At 35.9% G+C, this 26,084-nt stretch overlaps 1 protein-coding gene and 1 long non-coding RNA gene across 3 annotated transcripts in view; one reads left to right on the top strand and one right to left on the bottom strand.

Moving 5' to 3' along the window:
- Positions 1-26,084, bottom strand: part of SHISA6 (shisa family member 6) — a 334,899-nt gene that overhangs the window by 229,189 nt on the left and 79,626 nt on the right. The window lies entirely within an intron of this gene.
- The window catches only part of LOC148048114 (uncharacterized), a 33,981-nt gene that overhangs the window by 2,123 nt on the left and 5,774 nt on the right, over positions 1-26,084 (top strand). The window lies entirely within an intron of this gene.

Below are 26,084 nucleotides of genomic sequence, written 5' to 3' on the forward strand. Positions count from 1 at the left end.
GCATAAAATAGATCTGGGCCTAAAGCGATTTGATCTATTGCACTTAATGTTTTAATTATTTTTATCAATATTTTAACAGGAATTTTGAAAATAGAAGCTGAGTTTTGGGGTAATGAAAAATCTCTCCAAATTATGTAATTGGTATGTCTTCATTTGTCAAAAATTTGGCCTGCTTAAATTTTCTGGTTAATTATCTACCTTTAAAATGGACATGATTACAATCTTTAAAAAAATCCCCTTACGTTCATAAAAATCAATGAACACTGTAACTGATAAGATGGCAGATGACAAAAGGTTATAGACATCCCTTTTGGGGGGTTATTTCAAATGATATTCTTTAGCAAATATTACCTTGTTGAATCTGTGAAGAGGATAAATAGAACCTGCTTGAAACATGTGATGGCAATATAGTTTTTGATATTCTTACTTATTATTCTTAATTGTGGACTTTTCTAGTCTTCCTAATCTGAGGGTTTTCTTGACCAATATATCTTCCCTTCTATGTTGAAATTATCCTTTTCTGCTTTCCATTTAGTGTTGAATAAACAGATGTATTTTTTTTATAAGAGAAATGAAACCAGTAGTTTCTAAACACTACTGAACCACACAATAATTTCTAAATAGCTGGCAAATCTCTAAGTGTATGAACTAAAAGAGAAAATGCATTTAAAAATAGCAAATAAGCTTCCTAAACCCAAGGAAAATTGAAGAAAACATGGATTAGCTCATTTGAAAATCTATGCAGGGAACTTCTCAATTTGTATTAAGCATCATTTATCTTATGCGGTAATAGACTATTCGTTACTAATTTAAAAATGAACAAAGTGTAAGGTATTTGGTCATTAAGTTAAAGGTAAATACTTTTTCAATAGGTAACCGGCTACTTAAAGTACTTGTGCAAATCAGTAGCATGATAAATAGCAGGCAATAATGTATGCAGTGCAGATTAAGAGGCAGGTTGCAATACAAATTATAGCATGAGGTGTATGTGTGTGTGTGTGTGTGCACACTAATTTGTGTAATATTTGGAAATGCTAATTTATTCACATTGGAGCAATTTTAGAAATCATACTTAAATACATTTCACCATAGTGGTGGAAGACAGTGACCAGATAAACTGAGTTGAGCCTGCTCAGAACGTTGTCCAGATGTTAAAGCATTCACGAGCAATTTCAATGCCCCTCCTTTCTTTCCCAATATTTTCCCCTTTCATTTCTGTCAGAATGCCCTTCTAATAAAGAGCACCTCCAAATACGAGGCTATCCTCTTTAAAACATAACACACAGCTAGGCCAGATTCAGAAGGGAGGATCCAGTTTCTATATTAGAAGGAAAAATTTAGATATTTCACACAGATAAGTTAATGAGAAAAGGTTTATGGCAGGTTAAAGCCACTAGAACAGCTTTCCTTAACCTTCTGAGCCTGGATGATAAGAAATGTAAATTTGGTGTAACTTTGAAGGGGCAATTGAAGATATTGTTTATGTATTAAGAAAAAATAACTATACAGGTGAAAAATAATGGAAGAGCATAACTTGGCTGAAAATGAAAACAAAACAATGATGTAAAAAGGACTATGTAATTGAGAGGATGTAAAAGAAAGATCCCTTTCAGTCGGATTTCAGGCCTGGTTACTCCACCGAAACTGCTTTGGTCGCGCTGACCGATGATCTCTGGCGGGCCAGGGATAGAGGACATTCCTCTATCCTGGTGCTTCTTGACCTCTCAGCGGCCTTCGATACCATCGACCATGGTATCCTTCTGCGACAACTGGGGGGAGGTGGGAGTGGGAGGCACCACTTTACAGTGGTTCTCCTCTTACCTCTCAGACAGGTCGCAGTCGGTGTTGGTTGGAGGACAGAGGTCGACCCATAGGCCCCTTAAATACGGGGTGCCACAGGGCTCGGTCCTGTCCCCCCTCCTATTTAACATCTACATGAAGCCGCTGGGGGAGATCATTCGCCGGCACGGGATTAAATACCATCAATATGCGGACGATACCCAGTTGTATCTGTCCACCCCGTGCCAACTCAGCGAAGCGGTGGAAGTGATGTGCCAGTGCCTGGAGGCTGTTAGGGTCTGGATGGGAGTAAACAAGCTGGCACTCAATCCAAACAAGACCGAGTGGCTATTGATGCTGCCCCCCAAGGATAGTCCAGATCTGCCATCCATTAGCCTTGGGGGTGAAAGTCTACACCCCTCAGAGAGGGTCCGCAACTTGAGTGTCCTCCTCGATTCGCAGCTGACATTAGAACACCATTTGTCGGCTATGACCAGGGGGGATTTTGCCCAGGTTCGCCTGGTGCACCAGTTGCGGCCCTACATGGACCGGGAGGCACTTCGAATGGTCACTCATGCCCAAGTCATCTCAAGGCTTGACTACTGCAACGCACTCTACATGGGGCTGCCCCTGAAGAGTGTTCGGAGACTACAGTTGGTCCAGAATGCAGCCGCGTGAGCGATATCGGGTGTACCTAGATACACCCATGTTACACCTATCCTCCGCGAGCTGCACTGGCTCCCTATTGGTCTCTGGATGCGCTTCAAGGTGCTGGTTATTACCTCTAAAGCCCTACATGGCCTAGGACCTGGATATCTGCGAGACCGCCTCCTGCCACATACCTCCCAATGGCCCATAAGAACTCACAGGCTGGGCCTCCTCCGGGTGCTATCGACTGGATAATGCTGGTTGGTGGCCCCTCGGGGGAGGGCCTTCTCTGTAGCTGCTCCAGCCCTGTGGAATGATCTACCCGCAGAGATCCAGACCCTCCATACTCTCTTGGCCTTCCAGAAAGCCACCAAAACCTGGCTGTTCCGGCAGGCCTGGGGCTGTTGACCCATGTATAAGGTGCAGCCCCCATCTAAGTTGAGTGTATATTGTGTTCCTTTTAAACCTGTTCTTGTCTTTTCCCCTATTTTTTATTTTTTGTTTTATTCTCGTATTTGTAAGCCGCCCGGAGTCCTACGGGATTGGACGGCATATAAGTTTATTAAATTACCAATTACTAATTAAAAGACCCAGACAACTCTTTGTTCCTATAATATGTATAATTTGTATTAAAAAATAAAAAACTTAGAATTGAAAAAAAAGCTTTCCTTAACCTTTTGAGCCTGATGGAACCCTTGAAATATTTTTCAGGTCCCCAAGCACATTCCAACTCAAATATAGGCCAGGAGTTTAAAAAGTTATTACATGAATTTCATGAGTAGGCCTTATGCCTTTACGGTGTTGTTAAACTAACACTAAAGAAGTGTTAGTTTAACACTTAGGAGAAGTCCATTACCATTTCTCCTCTCCACCCAATCTCTGTGGGTGGCTTTTCTACCACTGGTGCCTAGATCAACCTTGTTCAGGATCTCCTGTTCTCCCTCTGAGATGAAGCCCTGATCCAGGCTGCTGGGCCTGCAGAAAGGCAACTATGCACAGGCAGGGAGAATCCCTGCAGAAGACACTACCGGTGTCTCTCCCAAGGACTCTCCCATCACCTTCTTTTCTGCCTTCCTCTACTTGTGGGCACTGCAGTGGGCCATCCCAATATTGGAGATTGGAGGTGTTTTTGTTCAGTCTTTGCTTTTTAAAAAAATAGATATTGGGAATCCCAGTTGAGAAACCTTCCCCTAGTACAGTGATGTTAAACTCACATTGTCATGGTGGCATCATATGACGTGTCGGGACTTTTTTTCCATTGCTAAGCCAGGCATGGGTGTGGCCAGCATGTGACGCATTTGGCCCACAGGCCAGGAGTTTGACAGTCCTGCTCTAGAGTATCACTGGCTAGATTGTGTTTACCTTATGAGAACGATGGGTTTAACCAACTAGATTTTCAACTCTATCATTGGTCTTTTCTTTTAACATCTCTCCCTTTCTCTTTTTTCAAATGAGACAATACAATTACATTTTTCTGTAGACCTATTTGGAAAGCAAACATGTAAACACCTATGGAATCTTGGCAAGTTATAGGCTGCAAATATACAGAACCTGAAGAATCTTTGTTTCCTGCTTTGAAATTTGCTATGCATATTTAGAATAGAATAGCAGGGTTGGAAGGGACCTTGGAGGTCTTCTAGTCCAACCCCCTGCTTATGTAGGAAACCCTACACTACTTTAGAAAAAATGGTTATCCAACATCTTCTTAATACCTTTCAGTGTTGGAGCATTCACAACCTCTGGAGGCAAATTGTTCCATTGATTAATTGTTCTAACTGTCAGGAAATTTCTCCTTAGTTCTAAGTTGCTTCTCTCCTTGATTAGTTTCCACCCATTGCTTATTGTCCTACCCTCAGGTGCTTTGGAGCATACTTGGAAGTTAATAGATGAATGTTTTGATCCTGAATCACATAAAAAGTTGATGCAGTGATATCTCAAATTTGAAAATAGTAAGGAAGATGTTCCACTGAAGTGCTAGGGCTAACCGGGGAATTAATATTTCAAATAAGCTGATTTTTAATTGTTGCTTTAAAGATTTAGAGAGACTATTACATTTTGGGTTTTAACATCCCCCCACACACAAATATACATACAAAGTATATTGCACTTGAACAGAAACTAATAATTTAATTTTATAAGTTATTAAGATGTTCATTTTACATTTAAAAATGCAGAAGAAAGAATTTGAATATCAGTTTTGGAAAACTGGTGGAAGCAGGCATTAAAAATGTCATTTAAAACATTTCTAAGATTTAAAACTAAAATTTGTTAATCAAAAATAGTATTTTAAGTACATTAGATCTCTCAAAGAATACTTTACAAAAGGTAGACATTAGAATTCTTATGTTAATGATGTAAGAATTTGAACATTTTTAACTCACATGATTTGATCTTGTTTTACTATAGATTAGTTTTGGTTCCAATGCATATACAGCGCTAATACAGTTTTGGAAAGAAATATATTTAAGGTCTGAAGGATGCTTTATTCTTAAAACATATAATTGGTCATTTTATGAAGAACTTTGCCCTGTTTACAAAGAAGAGCAAAGAAGTTGATTCCATGTATGTGGAAAGAAAATCACTATCCTAATTTTAAAGAATGGATTCAGGATACGGGTTATCCATTTTTGAAGTCTTTGTGTTCTACAAATGAGATGGTGGTACAGTGCATTGCCTTGGGGTTTAGATTTAATGATAAACTGAATGACTGAATTAATTCCATATACATATTTATAATTATATGGAATTTTCTTTTTGTTAATCTGGCTTTTTAGTACCTTTAGCCCATATAATTATTATGACATATTTAAGGTTTTTTTCTATTACTATATAATCCATTTCACATATTTTCCTTTGGGTTTCACCATATTAAAAATTAAATTAAAAAAGGAAGAAAAGAAGGCAGAGAGATTATCTGTTTCCTTTTACATATAAGGCGACCATGAGGAACGCGTGACATATTAGATGTGAAGGGTAGATTATAGAAAGCAGGTATTTGTCATGAATAAAGATTTATTTAACATATTCATTAATAATTTGGACAGAGCCATGGATATTGGATTTATGTTGTGCGCTTTATGCTGTGAGTAAGAGTAAATGGAAAGGACATAGCAGATTTGAATAGCAGTTGTTTGATCTTGTAAAGTGGAATTAATAAACACAATAAATGCAAGGAATTAAAGAAGTAGGTTTGCTTATGAGTGAAAAGTTGAAAATGAATATCAGAAACCATTGGTTTAATTTAGATTGTTGTAGATTTGGGAATGCATAGGCTAGTGATAGTTGTATATTATACTGCAGTTAATAATTATAATAGAGGGCAAGACAAAAAGCATAATGCCTAGAATAAATGTAATGCAGAGAAGAGAAATATATTCTGATAGGTTATGTGAATGGATGGGTGGAAATAAGACAAGAGGTTACAAAAAAGTAATTTGGCTATTGGAGGGCCGACAGTGAGTGCAAATGGTGAGTGGTGAGTACACTTAGAAAAAAGTCTGCTTGTTTTTGAACAAGTGGTTTAAGCATTAATCTATTCAGATATACACATAGCAAAAGAAAAAAATGTAAATCTAAAAGTATGACTGATCTGATTATTTACAGTAGAGACTGAGAGTATTATCATATTGTTATTTAGGAGAATGAATGAGAAGTATACATAAGGGGAAATTAAATGAAAGCTGCTTGGAATAAAGTGAAAAGAATTATATTATAGAGTGCCATAGAGAATAATAGAAAGTATGAAAAAGTGCATAGCTGTAAAAATGGGGACAGAAAAAAGATGCATAGTCGCAAAAAATGTAGAGAGCAATGAATGGTTAAAATTAAAAGTTGGAGAAAATGCAGAGGAAGTTTGATGAGAATCGAAAGAAAGGGGAGATGGTGAAGTGGGCGAAGCAAGAAACTTCCATCAGAGTGAATGAAATTAAAAATAAACATTATTAAATGATCTGAGATGAAACTGAAATGATGAAATGGAGGGAGTAGTTTAAAGACTGATATGGGAATATATTGATATGTCACAGAGAAGAATTGAAACAACTGCCATATAAGTTAATGCTTAAAAAATGTTTGACTATTAAGTAGTGAAAAATTATGAGGGTAGAAGTATATATGTGTAATTTGACAAAAGCTAAAATATGAACAGAATTTACTTATGGAATAACTCTAAAAAGTAAACAGAAGTTCCCCTGACTAGTCATGTCCAACTCTATCAGGTGATGCTCATCTGTGTTTCTTAGCTGAGGAAATCAGTGTTGTCCAAAGACACTTCCATGGTCATGAGGCCAGCATGGATATATACCAAAGGTGCACAGAATGCTGTTACCTTCCCACCAAAGTAGTTCCTATTTATCTACTCTTATTTTCATGCTTTCAAACTGGTAATTGGGCAAGAGCTGGGGCAAATAAGAGGAACTCACCACGTTGTGTGGTGCTCAGGTCTTGAACCTGGGCAACTCGTTTAACAAGCATGTGAAGACTACATCCCTAATTGGTGTTGAAAAATGCCATTGTTGTTTCTCTATACAAAGAGAAAGGCGACAAGAATTTATTTATTTATTTATTTATTTATTTATTTATTTATTTATTTATTTATTTATTTATTTATTTATTTATTTATTTATTTATTTATTTATTTATTTATTTATTTATTTATTTATTTATTTATTTATTTATTTATTTATTTATTTATTTATTTATTACATTTCAAAGAACGAAAAACAAGTGAATGCAAAACCCACCCATTTGTTAATTTGTTAAGTGTGCTGGAAAATGTGTTCGATGGAATTTTGTCTGAAAGGATACAAGAGGCGATAATCACCAAAATCTGGGAACTGTTGATGGGCAGGGATGTACAAACCAAATTTGTGCTCTTGAGCAGTTCAGTAAGATGTGTATGTTCTGATTTAGTGAATGCTTACGAAAAAGTGAATTTGCTTCTGTTATGGAGTGTTTTGTATACATATACAGCTGAAGATTGGCTGCTGAATGCAGTAAAAGCAACTTATGATGAAGCTAAAGGAGAATAAGAAAACATGGAATGCTTAACAAAATGAGTCAATATTGAGCAAAGAGTAAGATTAGGATGTGTGATGCCCTCTTGGCTGTTTAATTATCTGTGGATCAATATGTGTAGAATACTTATTGTGTAATTAGATATGTGTTGGCTGGTGACATTATTGTGTGTACATTTGTGTGCACATAATGCCATGTTGTCAGATGACAATCTCAGTGATTTGCACATTGCACATATATCAAATAGAATACGGATCTGAAAATGAATGTCTCACAGTTCAAGTTGGGTTTCATGGCGAAAGTGGAATGTCTGATTGCAAGAGTGAAAAATTAAAGCAGTGCCATAGGTTCTTCGGAAGAATGTTTATTAATGATGGAAAAATGCCTGAAGAAATTGCAGAGAAACACTGTATGTTAAATACAGTGTGAATGAGTTAGTGAAGAAGTGTGTGTACAGTACATTAAGTAGGATGAGTGACTGGGGACCAAATATAAAAATGACTATTGTAGAAAAAAAGTACATTGATGTGGTTAAGTCACATAAGGAGAATGAATGAGGTGGGCATTGCAAATCAAGTACATGAAGGAAGATTAAATTAGTCAAGAGTGATTTGATGTGGCTGATGAGATCTCTACAAACAAAATGGTAACAATTTAAAGAAAAATTGCAATGAATGCGTAGATGAGTTAGAAGTAAGGCTGCTTAAAGGGTAGAGGGATATGATAAAGCATATTGAATGGTTCTAGTATGTATGCAAATAACATAAATTGCAGCAGAATTTGGTCCATGATATGCAGATTTTTTTGAGTTCTAACATGACTAGTTTCACTGTATGTAGAATGCATGTAGAAACATAGTACTAAACAAAAACTTGTCTTTCAGATTCTAGACATTACAATATATGTTTGGAATAGAATTATTGCATACAGGTAGTCCTTGACTTATGACCACAATTGAGCCCAAAATTCTGTTCTTACATGAGACATGTGTTATGTGGTGTAGGGTTTCCTGCCTAAGCAGGGGGTTAGACTAGAAGACCTGCAAGGTCTCTTCCAACTCTGTTATTCTATTCTAAGTGAGCTTTGTCCTATTTTATGACCTTTCTTGTCACAGTTATTAAATTAGTAACATGGTAGTTAAGTGAATCTGGCATCCCCATTGATTTTGCTTGTCAGAAATTCACAAAAGGTGATCTCATGACCCCAGGATACTCTAACGGTCACACATATGAATCAGTTGCCAAGCAACTGAATTTTGATCATATGGCCATGGTAGTGCTGCAACAGTCATAAGTGTAAAAAATGGTTATAAATCACTTTTTTCAGTGCCGTTGTAACTTTGAATGGTCACTAAACCAACTGTTGTAAGTTGAGGGCTACCTGTATGGTGTGCATATGACTACATGCCATTATTACAACCTTTTACAGATCTCTCCCTTTGCTCTCCCCTTTCTGAATGATGCCTCAACCTTAGAAAGGTGCATTAATTATTTTACTTCTAACAATGTGTTTTTGCTAGAGAAACTTGGGCTCTAAAGGTTGGCAGCATAGTGAACAGCTGTATCTTACTCAAGGCAGTGAGCAAAGCCATATGCTGTAGTTTGATGGAAGAGGATTTCCATCAGATTTCCCCTAAAAAGGGGAAAAATTGTAGCATTTTAAAAGAATAAACAATCAATTCTAACCATATACTTTTGTAAAGTAGAAATTACTGCATCAAATGTTTGAAATATATCTGGCTTATTGCCAGAAAATACAGATCAAATAAGTGCCTGGACTGTTCTCAAAGCCAGCAAGAGATGACATTGTGTTCTTCCCAACTTTGCCATGTTAATGAAAACTTGTATACAGAGAAGAAACGTTTTCAGTTCTGAATCTGAATGATAGGCAGTTGATTTAAGGTTTTTGCAAATTAAAGCCAGGAACAAATCGAAATTCAAGTTCCTGATTTTCTTAGATGCATTTTTGATATGTTAATACATTTTTTAAAAAAATGTTATGTTTCTCTATCTTATATTTTTAATTATTAAATGTTGAGCTAAAGTTAAAGTAAATATGTCGGACTGGAGCAATGAGAATTTGCTATAGTAAGGATAATAAATAAAACTAGAAGCAACACAAAACAGAGTGAATAGATAAAACTAGAAGCAAGATGATAAATGATTGGAATTAAGTGACTGTATTTCTGAGCAATAAGCAGTGATCAATGCTTACATAATCTGGGAATATATTGGGCCTATACTGAACAATAGTATTTGCAACAGTTCACTGATTTCTACCATCCTAAGAATATCAAGATATCAACTCTTCTGTTAGTTAATGATTGAGAACAGCTTAGTACTGAAACCATTCTGCAGAAAAAGATTCTTTCAACATTTCTTTAGAAGGAGTAACTTATTTTTCCTGAAGTCATTTCACTCCACCAAACCTAAGGTATTGTCAGTGTAGAATGTGTACTTATCCAGTAATTGGCATATGCCAATGAATGAAGGGATCACTGAGAATTATGTGACTGGCACGTTTTTCATCATGCAATCATCTTTCCAACAGTCTGACGCACCCTTGACTTCCTGTGCTTTAATTAAATCTCAGGAAAAGAAGCCAAGAAAGAACTTTTCCTATAAGACTTTTGGTAACTTTGGAAGGAGAGGAGAACAAAGAGAGAAAAAAAACAGTGAAGCTTGGAGTCTTTGCTAAGCAGGAAAGGGTGAAGGTGGATTCTCCCTAGCAACTCACAAATTTAGTAGTCCATAGTAGTAGATCCATAGTATTAGGTCCTGTCTATCACTGATAAGAATGAGTCTTGCTGTTGAGAGAGTGTTAGAAAGAACAGAGGAAATTCAGATATATTGTCCATCCATTTTTTCTACTTGCATATTTCGTGCATAATTTTTCCAAGTTACTTCTTCCTCTCTTTAAATTTGAATGCAGCGGGAAAGGAAAAATGTGTGTGTTTGAGTTTATGCTATATTGTTCTGCAAGGCTGCAAGAGGGGGCAGTGGAAAAACATGTGTCATGAGGCAAATGCCACCCCCTGTATAATACTTCTGGCAAGTATGTATGTGTCAGAGCTTGCCTCATCATGTCATGAGACAAATTTTGTCATTTTGAAGAGATCTTAGTTTGCTGTAGAGGGCCATGTTTTTCTGGTATTTGGAGAGAAGGTATAAAGTACAAATTCAAATTCTCCAGTTCTATATGAACATCCACTCCTGATAATATCCTGGAGGGTGGAGGTGGGGTGGGGGTGTATGTAACATTCTGCCAAGTGCCCTTGCTTGATAGTTGCAAAATAATATTTGCTCTCACAACCTATCATTAAATCTCAGCGTAACTTAAAGATGTAGTAAACATGTAATGGTTATAAACTGTGTTTATATAGCAGTTAAACTGGCACCCATTTAGTTTGCAAAGCTTTGCTTTTTTAATTATCCTAGCTCCCCCAAATCAGACCTAAATCCCTGCCCCCCAAATGCACCAATGATTAAGCTGATTATGTGTGTGTTGATATTTTTTTTTACTGTTATGTGCTTTATGGCGTTTTAAATGTGTTTAGCTGCCAAACATTACGAATTTGAGATAGGAAACCATATAAATTGATTGCTTAATTGAATGAATCTACTTAATTAGGCTCAAAGACTTATAAAATTTTGCCCAGTTATGCTTCTTTGGAGCATTTCTGATGGTTTTTCATATAATGGCAACTAGGAATAAGCCTTCTGCCGAACAGCTTGGTTTGGTGAAAGAGCTCTTTCCTCTGAATTGTCAGTTTTACAGGGAACGCATCTACAAAGTTTGGCGAGAGAGATGCTTTCCTTTCCTTTATTTCTGCAAATAGCTGAACATTAATTTCAGAGATTGGTAAAGACCTTTCTGATCTCATTGGTACTTACTTAGAAATTAAAATTGTTGGGTTTTCTACAAGCCAGAAGTATGTGAATTACACAGACATGTTGATTAGACTTGGTGTGAACAGCACTTATTCACATATATTGGAGGATTTAGATGACCCTATGGCTTCTGTGTTTGCAGGATGTAGGATTCATCCCATATGCTTGTGTTTGTTTGTTTTTTGTTTTGATGCTATGTTTTTTTTTGCTTATCTTGGTATTATTTAATTCCTGGTTAAACTTGTCAAAATTTGTGAACCAGTTCAGGCCTAGTAAAATGGCAGGCTTTGTAAAAATGTAGGAATGAAACTATTGTTTCGCATTTGGAAGGATTGATTGACCCATGAGTGAACAGTCATGTCTTTTGAGATAATATTTTATTTTTTTACTTCTCTATTCTAAAGCAGCTTATTTCAGTGATTTTGTACAAGTTATCTGACCATCATTCTATAACATCATTGCCTAAACCTGTATTTAAACATTTAATGCTAGATAGTGTATATCGTAGTTGTCATACTAAAATTATTTATCAGCAGGGAAACAACACCAAGCAATTTGCAAGCAGCACAGAATTACATATTTTATTTATTTGTCAAGTACAAGAATGCCCAACTCCATGTAGATTTGGGGAGGCATACAACATTAAAAACAACAAGCAACAATGTAAAAAAGTTCTGTCTTAGGAATGCATTTAATGTCTGAAAAGGAGCAATTTGTCTGCAGACAGTCCATGAATATTTGCCTGGGACATTTGTGGATGAATTGATTTTTATAAACACATTTTTTCCTAACCAGAAAAAATAGGGCATCTTCCCTCTTCTACTTTCCTGTAAGAGGAATAAATGTAGACCAAATCTTTCCTGTCATCCTTTGGTTAAGATCTGGGATATAGTCCTTTCACTTTCCAGTTTCAGTCACCTTGATAAGGGAACCTCATTCAGCCAAGTATTTCTTCTGTGATCAATCTATGAGGGTTATTAAAATATTACATTTTATGCGTCAGGGAGATGGGAATCCCACAACATCTGAAGTAGTAAAAAAGAAAGTAAAAAAGATGGGAGGTGGGAGAATAAAATTGAACTCTGTAGCACATTTGGATTCTATCACTCAGCAGGTTGGGTTGATGTTGTATTATGTACATTAATCTGGATGTATGAAGTGTGTTGTTCTTCATGATTTTCTAGCTAAGTATCATATTCTGTAATTCTCATATTCCATATCCATAATTCTCAGATTTAAGGTCCATTCAAAAATCAGTCCTATCATCACAGCTAACTTTTCTTACATCAACAAACAGAGTAGTATTACCCATAAACATTTATTATGAGAAAGGCAAAGATTCCCAAATAAGCGTATTATAACGGAGATGGTTAGAATTTGAACAGTGGACACACATGCTTGAGGGCAATGATGAGCAAATTATTTGTAGGCAGCATTGGAACTTGATTATTTTTCTCAATAACACCTTAATGTAGGTAGGTAAAAATTACCTCAAATTAAACTCAAAGTCTGTATAGTTTTCTTAGAAACAATGTGGAAATGGTGTGCCACTGTCTTCTTCTGGGATGTCTTTTTAATTTCCCACAGCCTGGTTTATCCCAACCGGCTGCAACCTCTTTAGCATTATATAAGAACACTCAAGATTGATAGATGCTGTCAATAGCTATAATGATCTAGATTTAGAATAATGATCTAGATCTGCTCTAGATTTCCATGACTTTATTCATCAGAAATTGATAGGAAGTCCATTTATAATTTAGGTAAATTATTGTCATTAGAAGACAGCAATATGCTGTGTTGTTGATATTGTTTACTAGAGATCTAAAGTTTGGAACAACTTTGGTATATTTGCCTAGTTCCAGGAAAACCATTCCGCAACATGTCTTTGTTGACACATTCAACTCCATTTAATATGCTGAAGTCCTGGAAGGTACCACTTAGGCCTCTTTGAGTATCACTATTAAGCCATTGTTTTTGTTGCTAATAAACATTTCATGGAATTAAAAAAATATTGCTAGCTGAAAATAATGCACCCAAATCTTACAATAGGGAAATAATGTTACATTAGGACAGGGGATATCTGAATTTAAGTTTCAATTCATCCATGGAATTCAGTGGGTGTTTTAGGACTATTTGTCAGATTAGTGAACCTCACAATATTGTCCTTATAAGGAAAAAAGGGGGGGATTTGCCATGTGTGCTCCTTTGAGCTCTAAGAATAAAAATTGGATATTAATTTAATAATACAGTTTAAATTATTTTAATCCCCTGAATAATGTTTGGGGGGTGATCTTGGGCCAGTCACTGTCTATCAGCACTAGAAAGAAGATATCAGCAAACTGCTTTCAAAATCTTACCCCTCCCCCATCAAATACAAGGGGTTATCCAGGCAGTTGCCAGCAGTTCACACTGACTTGAAGGCACCCCAAAAAATGTACATTATCAGACAAAAAATATTATAAAATGAGAAACGGAGCTGTAATACTCAAAACTGGAAGATACAATTAAGAAGTACAGCATCTGAAAATCATACACAAATAAATACTTCCTTTATCTACCTTCTTTACCCATCGTATGAAACTCCCTTATTTCATTCTACAAATTCTTTAAAGAGGATTGAGCTGTGTGGCAGCCATAATTGCCTCTAAAGGATCTAAAGATGTTAAAACATTAAACAACATCAACACAAAACAGGATGTAAAACCTGCTGCTTTCCTCAGCCTCTTTCCTTTGCTGCTGATTTGCGTCATACCGAACTTGTTATTTCAAACTGCATCCTGATCAAGTAACAGGCAAGTAAGATAAAAGCAAAGATGAGGCAAGCCTCAGCCCTTTCTTCAAGTACAAAATGATTAAGAAAATTGGCCTGTGTTCCAACTTTATGCCATTAGTGATAATAGATTAAGAAGTGATCAACTTGAATATGTTATGAATGGTGCCAAATGTTCATATATGCTGAACTTGAAAAATGGAGTTGTTAGCAGGGACGCTAGGCAAGAGTCAATCCATGAAGGACTTGGCAAATGATCCCTAAATTTTACACTGAGTTGCATAACATCAGAGCAAGTTGGTGAGGTGATTTTCCTAGCAGCTGGAACATGAAACCCTTGGAGATGCACACAAAGGGATTCAAGGAATGTGCTAGCTACATAGCCATGGAGTGTGTTACCCTGAGGAATATTAAAGGAATACTATAGTGTACAAGGAGGGTTAGGTCATGCAGCAGATCTGGAAACTACATTTCAAATAAATTGATGAGCTTGAGAATAGAATATGAACCAATTGGGCAAGAGATTTTATTCATTTCCATCATGCCAACATCTACTGGAAGCCAGTTATTTTAGGAATGCTAAACTGACAAATTTGGAGGAAAGAGATTGGAATATTTCAGGGTCTTGAGTATTTTTGCATCATGAAAACATAACAGATAAAACAGAGTCATAGAGCAATATGTTGGAAACATGGAGATAAGGATATGAATAATAGAAATCCCATCTGTTGGTACGAACACATTAATTTTTGATTATATCCTATATGGGTATATTTTAGTTTCAGAGCATAAACTAAGATTTCATTCCAGTGTCCAGTCCTACTCTGAGCATTTTAACTGCAAATTACTTACCTGCAAGGCAAATGAGAGTGACTTGAGCCTAAATTGTCTAGAGTTTCTATGACCCAAATCTGGATGTCCACAGTCGTAACCTAGTAATGTAGGAAATATTTTCCTCTGTATCTTCTAAAGCACTCAGAATAATTAGATACAAAATATGAAAATCTTGGAAAAGATCCCAATACATTTTGCTCTAGCATGAATATCTAGATGGGTTTTATTCAGGCTCAAGATTTCAAAATATGGAGTTGTAAAGAAATTTCTCCTTGATTCAAACTGGAAATGGATATGCAGCTATCTTTTATTTACTACAATTTACTGCCTAATTCAGCTTACTTACCAGAGCCTTCTGGAGCAAATCTGTAAGAACTACAGGCTTTGTCTTTATCACACTATGTCTTGATTGCAGCGAGGCAACAGTGGCCAACTTATTTAACAATGGGTTAAGATTGAGTCAAGTTACATTCCTGACTAGTAATGGTGATATCATTTGATCTCATCATGTTTAGTTGGCAAGGATCCAATTCATTGAAAGAAGAATTTTGGACATGTTATTCTCCAAGATGGGTAGAGTTTGAACTGTCTGACAGGGCATATAAAACATAAATCACACATTCTGCTTAGTTTTCCACATGGCAAACATTCCTTTTTACAAAGAGTTCTTGCATCAGTAATGTCACAGAAGGATCTGTGACATTATCCTGAGAAGTGGTTTCCCCATCTGAAAGCACTTCACTCCATTTGATCTAATGGGAAAAACTGGTAAATAGAGGGCACACTCTCATCTGTTCCAAAAAGAACTGTGTAAAGTCAGAATTGATCTCTTTTCTACTTGGTTTGATGGAATAAAAGGCATCAAAAGGCAATCAAGGACCCAGGTACAAATCTATGGCTGCCTCTCATATAATCTAACCCAGTGGACTGACAGTCTTGCTTTTTATTGGTTGATTTATTAAGTTTTTATCTCCTCTATAGAGTGACTCTGGGATACTTATGAGGTGACTCTGATTTGTTAGATATTGGAATTGATAAGACAGCTTCATCTGTATAATTCTATGAATATACTCTACATGTATTACAAATCAATTATATCTATTACACTCCTCAGGCCTAGGTAGGATATTATATGTGATGGAGGGGAGTCAATATCTATATTTCCTATCATTACCAAACCCATCATTATGTGCAGTGGAAGCAGTGACTAATGATAGTATGACAAACAATAAGGTGGCTATTTGGAAACACAAACCTTTAGATGAGACAGAGAACCTACTGTAGTTCCATAAGGCTACTTTGTGGAAACTGTTGAGCACTGTTGAACACCTTTTAAATTGTGCAGAAAAGAGGGATTATCTCAATTTTGATTCTGTAACTTATTCTGGGATCTTTCTTGGATAAATAATGTGCTAAAGAACTTCACATTATATGAGATGAGGAAGAAGAAGATATTAAGAAAAATTATTTAACCTGAGAATACATCATTTGACATTGTTCAGATGACAATAAACAAAACATACAGTCATGCATTTGGCAAACTATAAGCCATTTTGCTGTTAACAGAAAATGACCAGTGCAAGGCAGGAATCCTGATTGATAACAAAATAGCTGAGGAAGAAAAATAACTGAGCTTCAGTTCAAGGCGCAAAAATTAATGTACTTCCAGAAAAGTCTACTTTATTACATTCAAGTGAGGCATCTAAACTATATTAAATGGTTGTCATTTATGTTCAGCAAAAGTGTATGACAAAACTGCAACAATCCCAAAACCATTAAATGTAACATTTAGCTGTGGGAGGGAAGTTCCCAGGGGTGGCCATGATTCTGATGATGTACAGGGAAGGCTCCCAAATAGTCTACCACAGGAATGGCACTATTTTTTTTCCTTTCAGAAACTTCCTAGCTCTTCCTAGTACACCAGCATGGGAGGGGGGGAGAAACCTTTCAGAATGGTACTGATTATACGAGGCACAATTACAGCTATTCTCTTCTTTATGTTTCTACTAAAATATACTTTGTCCTATGGAATAAGCAGTAAAACTTCTAGATCCAATGGATCGATAATTCATCATCCAGCATAGAAACGATAAATTTCCAATCTTAACATTGTTATGTTGCTAAGATGCAACAAGATTCATGCTTTATTTAAACTATAGTTTGTGTAGTATCTGTAACTCTTCCTTTTTGGGAGAAAGCCATAACATGTCTTGAGTCATCTTTGAGTTAAGGTTTAATATTTTCACCTGAACATGGAAACTGACAGCCAAACAGATTTTCTATATTCCACTTATAGCTACAAGATTTATACTTCAGCACTGGAAGGATAAATATATGGCTCTAAATACTCAATGACCTACAGAGATGATGTTATTAACAACTTTCAAATGAATTACTTATCAGTGTATATTAGCTATGACTGGTTCAAAGGAAATACGTCAATTTATTGAAATACTTATGTAGAATTTTAGGTATTTGTTTAGGCATTTATGAAGACATGCTTTGTTTTTGTTTCTTTTTTGTTCCTTAGAACTTTATATATTGTTTGTTTGTTTATTGTTATTTGTTTTTTATTCAATTGGAAAAATAATAACTATATCCACAGCACCACTTTGAACACCATCAGCATTGACAAAATCACTATCTGTCAATTGCAAAGGTAGTTTCAGTCAAATTTGCACAGCCCATGTTGATTGCATTTCCCCCTATTTTTAACTCATGCTTTTTAAGATAAATTCTTGCTGAATCTGTCATGAAATTACCAAAAGCCAGAAGCCCCATGGATTATAGTTCTATGCTGAGAATCCATCAGAATGAGCAAAACTGTCTGATTCATCTGTGGGTAGGTAAATCTTCTTTCATTTATTTGAAATAATTTAAATTAAGCAATCAAAGATGAACTGAACATTAATACACACATATGTAGCAAATTCTGAAAGATTATTTCCCACTGCCCCACCGAGAAAAGTTAGGAATATATGAGGAATAGGTTCTCTGAGAATTCTGAACTAATCAAATCCCCTGCACTGTCTGGATCAGAAAACAGTTATCCTTTTGATTCCATGCTTCTCTGAATTTTATGTAGAAAAAGATCGTATAAAATATAAACTTGTCAAAAATAGATCCAGGTTCACTGACCGAATTAGGGCCTGAAACACATTCTCCTTCTCGGTCACACTTTTGCTGGAGAATTCTGGGGGGATGAAATGATTCCTTGTGTAGACCATTTTGAACTCTTAAAATGCATTTAAAATGTGTCAACATTTAAAAATTGGCATTATATTTATGCCATAGTCCTTGAATACAAGAATTATTTCTTACCAAGAAATAATTCCCGGGCAATTCTAAGTAATAATGTATACTTCTGCAGCATCAGAAATGTGCATTTTCTGTAAACATGTGTTCAAAATACATATTTCAATGTGAATTTTCAGACTTGCTTTCTTAGTTTGCAAATTAATGTGGAATCAGAAACAGGCAATGAAAAAAGAATGAGCACGTATGAAGTTGTCACAGACAGATAACAGACAGATCCATCTATCCCTAAGAAAGGGTGCTTCAGAAGGATAATGTATCTCTTCCCTGGCTAATTCATCATGCCATACCATCACTTCTCAAAGCATGGCCCCTCATTTTCTTTTTAAAAGGACTGTCACCTGCAATCTTAATCAAGGAATTGTATGAATTTTAATTGACTAATCAATATGCTTCAGCAGTGCAATCCTAACTCTATTGCTGTTGGATGAGGGAGGAATGGAAGCTGCTAGCACATCTATCTGTGATGCAGGTTTTTTTTTGAGGGGGGGGTAGATTGAAAGGAGACAGTGCCAGGAATTGCTGTCACTATTCTTTCCCTGAAACAGAGATTGAGGCTTCTTGTCTATCAAGTCAACTGGATTTTGTAGGTATTTTCCCCTCATTGAAGCTTATACGGATAGAACACTGAAAATAAATAATTAATCATACTATTTTCATTTAATTAAAAAGATGGACATAACTGCTATTTTTTTTTAAAAGCTGTCTATGTTGCTTTGCACATATTTAGACATAACATGTTTGTATGCCCCTGCTTTCTTGAATATGAAATAACATGCTGCCGTGAGGCTGTGTATTATTATAGAAAAGTAACTTATGACTGGTCTTCACAATTATGACTGTTCCAGCATCCAAAATAGTCACTTGATCAAAATTCAGATGCTTGGCAACTGGGATGCATTTATAAGAGTTGCACTGTCCTGGGGTCATGTAATCACCATTTCTAACCTGCCCAGCTGACTTCTGACAAGTAAAGTCAATGGAGAAAGCTAGATACACTTAACATCCACATGATTCACTTAACAAGCGGTTAAGTAGCAGTGATCCACTTAACAACTGTGGCAAAAAGGCCATAAAACGGAACAAAACTCCCTTAACAACTGCCTTGCTTAGCACTGGAAATTTTGGGCTCAATTATGGTCAAGAATAGAGGATTACCTGTATTCCTATAAAATTTGGACTTTGATTACAGGCTAATGGAATTATGGGTTAAAAAAAAGAAACTGATTTGGATTTTCCTTTGTTTGAGATTATAGAATTTCTCATAACATACTTCACAGGTAAAAAGTGGTTCCCAGAAACTAAATGAGAGTTATATGGTAAAATAACATGTCTGCTTTTCTGACTAAATGTTAGCTATGGTAATTAATACTGAAAGAGAGAGCTTTTCTGAATGTTGGAGGAGGTCCCTGTTGACATCTGTAACAGCGGTGCAAGTTTAGGCAGTTCAGTTTTTCCCTTTAAAGTCAGTTACAAAGCCAAGCCAAGAAAGGGTCCTCAATAATACCCGCATGATATCTTATAATGTAAATGCCTTCATAAGTTTGAAATGAATGCATAATCAATAAGAAAACAAGCATATAAACATCAGAAACAAGATATGACTTAAAGGATCCTCCTGGAATTTTCTGTACTCTTGATGTGTTGACACTACAAATGCCAGAATTCTAAGCCACCAATGCTAGCTGGAGCTTCTGGTGGTCATAGTGTAAATACACTGAAAAGGGGTCAAATTATTTTAAATGTGCAGGCATGCAGTAATGCAGAACTGCCTGGCCTTGAGTTATTTACAAAAAAATACAACAATTTAGTCTTCTGTGGCATTTTCTTAAGCCATCAAGACTTACCCAGCTGTGTACCAATTAGATCTATTTGCATTCAGATTAATGAATGCTTTGTTCACTGTAACAAATGTTGCAGTCTTCTTTTGTGGGCAAAAGAATGTGGGCAGGTGAAGGGAACATAAATATTTATTCATTGGCATGTAAAACTTAAAAGTGGCTACATAAACATGATAATTTAAAGCCCTCAAATTTCTCATGGCATTAAAATCAGTCTGACTGTGGAACTATTTGGAGCATCAAAATATATGAGTTAGATAAATTTCATTATGTGCATTTATAATATATATATTATTACTGAGCTCTCCGTGAATACAGTAAGCCCATTCCACTGTGTTCTTAAAGAAAAAAAATAGAGGAAATTTCATATTATATTTAAATATATATTCATATGGTCCATGGGTTTTCATAGAAAAAAATAATATTTATTAGGGTTATGCTCAGACTTGGTGTGAACATCAAATCCTGAATTCAAGCATAAAGCAGGATGATCAGAATGATTTTAATTTACTGAAAGTGGGATGGAGACCTGGAAATAGTTCCCCCCCGCCTCTCTCCCAATTGCCTAGATTCTCTGTATGTGAAAGTAGTTTTCTTTCAGATAACCAAAATTTTTCATTTCCATTTTTATTTGATTTTGTTTCAGGCAGTTTGCTCCATCTTCTCATTCTTTTAATCCTTTCTCTACTATCCTTCCTTCCACAACTGATTCCAATCCTGCATTCTGTTTTTACAAATGATAATTTGATTTCATAATTGGCACTTTACTTAATAACCCCAAGTATTCTGATGTTCAGAATAACATCAACTTCAAGTTTTTGCTCAGTATGTAACTATTATAAATATTACTCAATTGTTATGGTATCTATTTTTTTTCTTTTTCTTTTTGTAAATAATGTCCTTCCATCCCTGCTGATAGGTGCTGAATGAATTTGTTAGTAAATAAGGCAGCTTCATTTCTCATTATGTTCTGGTCTGGCTTAGCTGTCTTGACCTTGTACTTGTCAATCATTCATCACAGTACTAATGTCTTCAATGAGAAAAGAAGTGAGATACAGGCTTTAGATAGGGGAAAAGTCATGTCTGTTTATGGTCATGTGAAAAAAATGACAGTTTTCTTACCCTCACATTAAATACTAAATATTTGACACTGGTACTCAAAAGATGGAGGAAAAAAAAGGAAGAGGAGAAAGAAAAAGATAGCATCAGTAGGGCTAGTACTGCTATCAATTCAAGACTAACAATAACCCCAAAGTAAAGCTAATGTGTTCCTATCTATGGCTAAGATGGAAGAGAGGTGGTTATGAGAGACATTTTGACAAACTGGAATACTCCCTTCAGACAAACAGCAAAATCATCAATGCCATCTTTTGCAAAAACCATGAAGGCAGTATTAAATAACCTGAGTTTAATTGTAAGCAACATTTCTGCACAGAGGTTGGGCAGGGAAAATGGCAGCATCACCTGGGGCCATTAGAACTGTTAATATATCTCATTTATGCTGCTTATATGCACTGATGCATTGCAAAAAACAGAAGCACTAGAGGCATTCCAGGACTAGCAGCTCAATGATGCATCTGAAAAGACATCATCAGGTAGCTTTCACAGGGGCTAGAAAATCTAGCAGCAATGACAAGTTTCTGAACTACACAACAGAGAAAGTGCACGCCATTATTTCTCAAAACAAACTCAACAAATTATGATGGATGACCTGGGATGGCATAAGTCAAGTACAACTTTATTAGATTGCACTTTTAATATCTTAACTATCACTATCCTCATGATTAAACTGTCAGCATTTTAAGGTTTTCTACTCAGTAGTGGATTTCACGGCATTCTGACCTGGGTTCATATATTTGCCCACATCCATCTCCAATGAACCAGCCGACCTCCAATTCTTCACTGCTAAGTGGGTAAGGGGAAACTGCTGGGTCATACAGGAAGCAGGGTCATAGATGACCTATTTCCCATTGGATATCGGGAACACCCAGAATTGAATGCAGGCCATCATGGTGCAGTGGCTAGGACTGGAGGCCAACGGTATTGAGATTGGCGGGTAAAGGGAGAGGGAAGGAATATAAAAGCAAAAGAATATATACTCATATACTCATTTTATGAATGAGTATTCCATACAATGGAAATCAGAATGGCATGAAGTAGATGACAGATAGGTTGGCTAGCAGCTTAACCATATTGCTGTGGTCACATAAAAAGCACTATGCAAGACTAGATTTCTGAGCATCAACTGCTTTGCTTGCCAAATCTATCTTTTGTAAAGGATGCTTTATCAACATCCAGACCCTATAAATTCACATTGGAAAAATGACTGGCCACTCTTATCATAGGTTCAAGGGTACTAAGCTTGTTTTGAATAGACATGGAAAGTTGGGCTTGTTGTAGTACTAACTTTTCAGGCCTTGACTTCCCTGGCATCTTGCAAAGATCACCAGCCAACAAACCATATCTTGAAATGATATCTTTAGAGTCAGTATTAACCAGAGAGCTTCTGCTATTTCTTTTAGCCTGACTTAACAAGTCATCACTTGTTTGCCAATTTCTTTTCTTTGTTCAGTCCCTACCTTTGCCCCAAACCAGTTTCCACTACCAGACTGGTTTCCACTCACTGTTATTTAGCATCTCTGAGATGCTTCTCCCAGATCACCATTGCCAAAACCTAAAATCTACTCTATAGTAGTTACTGGTCTGCCAGTATCAGATTGTTTCCTTAATATTCATAACATTATGAGCTACTTCTATTGCTTCATGATGTTAAGTAGTTCAAAAGCAAAAATGGTACTGTGTGTCTAATTTAAAAATGGAGACATTGTGAAGCAACTATTCTATTACATTATTTTTCAGAATGATGGAATATGAATTCATGAAAATACTTAATTTATTATGGAATTGGGATTCTACATATCAGCTGACTGCCCATATGTAAAATTCATCTCGAAGAACTTTATATGAGGCAGGTATGAAGAGTAGTAGATTATTCTGAAATGGAAACATAAAGCATAACTCTATTGGATACATGGTAATAGAAGTTAGACGTTCTAAGTCTCAGAACAATTGCATTGGAATCCATAATGGGAACATTTTTGCTTCTCTTTCCTCAGTTTTTCAACAGGAAATAGAATTGGTCAAGCTTTCAAAGAAGTTTATTTGCATACATACATACACAGAGTTAGGAAAGAGGGAAAAGAAAACACAAAAAATTGGATTATGGTAACATATGGATTGAGATTCCATATATTGGAACTGGAAAAATAATACATTTAGGACTGGAAATAACTACTCTGCAGTAGTTATTTCCATTCCTAATGTAACTCTTCCTCTTCAGCCAGCTGTCCTTCAGTTTTTAGAGGCAGATGGTCTGAGAAAAACTCTCCCTTTCAGCTTTACTACATAAAAAACATTCAGCAGACAGAAACTGATATTCTCTTCAGAACATGGTTTCATAGACCTCTTTAGCACAGCTAAAGAGATCAAACTAATGTTTGGAAAGATGCAGCAGTAGCTAAGACGTTGGCCAATGTAGGGAAGTGAATGGTGAGACTGAAGAAGGATAAGGTGACTCCTTTAATTTATGCTTTTCAAAAATGTGTGTGAATGTAGCAGAACTGACTTGAGCAAGTCATGATAAAAATATAGAGCATTAGACAAGTACAGTGCGATGAGATTTGTTTGGCAATCATCATGGCTAGTTACCTAAATAATGTGGCCAAGAGAGAGTCTAGATGAGGCCTGATAGAAAATCTTTCTTTCTTTCTTTCTTTTTTCAGAATTGTGGGGCAGAAATGATTTTTATAGTTTCAGGTTGAAATGGTGTTTCAAAGTTCCTCTATTAGACAACTAGAAATTTGGAAAGAGTTGAGTGATGAAAAGAGGTGGGAAGGGAAGGAGGGGGGGAACTGGGTGGACAATTCTTGAACTGTAATACTTATAGAGATGGTAAAGAAAAAAGGAAAGTAAAGAATAACACCATTTCAATTTGCAAGTTAGTCTTACAAGTATACATCTGACTGATTCATTTAAAATGCAGGTTAAATATAATCCACAAGGATTTCTACATGTATCATTCTTTTGCTGACTTTTAAGCTTAATTTATGAACATCAAACATCAAATACAGTTAGTAATGTATTTAAAAGTGAACAGCCAATAATGCAACAAACATAGATGTTTATTAAAATGTTAGAAATAAGACATTTGGACAGAAGTAATCTATATGTTAGACAGAAATACTCCTTTATTTTGAGAATTGCACAAAATCCAGCTTTAAAATATTATACTAATATTAAGTATTAGTAACAGTAAATATTACACAAATTAGTAAATCCAATAGAAAATGAATTTAAAGCTACAGAAAAACATAGGATGCAAAATGACTACAATATTTCTTACAGCACCATAGATCAAAGCAGAATATTTTTCAGAGTGTTTAAACACAATTACTCTGATTGCAACCCACTCTACTGGACTTTCACAGAATGGATGTTATTGGGTTTGTCTAATTTCTATTATCCATGCATTCCCAAATTTAACTTGTGGGAGGGGAAATTTCAGAATAAAAGGGATATGCAAGGTTAATTCAGGGGAAAGGAGGACAAAATGGATGACAGCCTATGTTGTACCTTAGTAACTGTTTATTAATTACCTATCTTTTTCCCTGTTTTGTTATGTTAAGGTACAGTCTGATATTAATTTTTTCCCAATCCAGGTGAAACTTTATACATTTGAGTCATATTATCTATTTTACTTCAATAATTTCAATTTTTCTTGTTTCTACCACATGTTATGTTGATATCTGAGTAATTTTCTAAAATGTTTGTTCTATTAAATAAGTAACAGATAATTCAGCACCTATTGTTGGTTGGAATGGTCTTTATCTCAAGCAGTCAATTCATGTCAGGATCTTGAGATTCTCCACATGTAGAACTGAATAGAGCCGTAAGGCTGGGCTACTGTATTTTATAATGATAGAGAGTTTGATCTATCACTTTGTCTTCCCATTTCCGCGTGGTGTTTCTATAATTTATCAGAATCAAATGTAAACATCTCCCAAATGCTATGCAGTAATCTTTAAACTGGCAGAAACCTACACTGATGCAATTGTTGCTCTCACTGCTGATCCCCATCCTGCCATAGGACAAATTTTATTTACAGGATGTCCTTCTTTACTGATTGCCTCAGACAGCTATCATTTACAGTTACTACATTAATGAAAAAGTAAAAAGTAAAACCTTTGCAAGTTTGTGAAGCAGAGCGAGCTGAAGTACAATTGTCATAGGTTCACTTAGCAACTGCTTCGCTTATTAATCAAGTTGCTGGTTCTAATTGTGGTCACTAAATGAGATTTACTTACAGACAGCTCCAAGCAGTCAACTTTCAAATTAAAAGCAGACTAGTTTAAAACAACATACCATACACTCACTGTAACCATATACAAGTGGGAATAATGATTAAAATCAATACAAGTCAATCCATCATCTAGAGAGATGGTTATAACAACCCACTCCCCTAGCAAGGAAGTTTTTCCTGTTTTCTGAAGACCAAAAGGGAGGAGTTATTAGAGATTATAAAGATAGTTTACTGGAACTCATTGGATGGGCAATGGGAGAAGACAGTAAAGCAGACACCTATGTCCTGAACCATGAAGGGCTTTAAAGTTGACAGCCAGCCTTTGCATCATACAGTGTAGCTCCCAAATAGACAGCCAACAAATCTTCTGACCCATTGAAATCCATCCCAGTGTAGCTTCCAAATAGTCTTCAAGGGCAACCTCATGGAGAGCGCATTCAGCCAAGAGGTGAGTAAGGCATGAATGACACAGAGTAAGGGCTTTATGAAAAAGTGTATTATTAACTTTCTGCAGGACACATTAGGGGAAGGGATTGGTAAGTTGTTCTGTCTTTGTTTCCCTCCTGCATCAACAAATATCACCAGCTGGTGGTAAACATTCATCAATCACTTATGATGGTTGGGGCCAAGAA

This window comes from Thamnophis sirtalis, unplaced genomic scaffold, assembly GCF_051295495.1.
Source record: "Thamnophis sirtalis isolate CommonGarterSnake01/CBP01778 unplaced genomic scaffold, rThaSir2_p1.2 scaffold_3, whole genome shotgun sequence".
NCBI classification, from domain to species: Eukaryota; Metazoa; Chordata; class Lepidosauria; order Squamata; family Natricidae; genus Thamnophis; species Thamnophis sirtalis.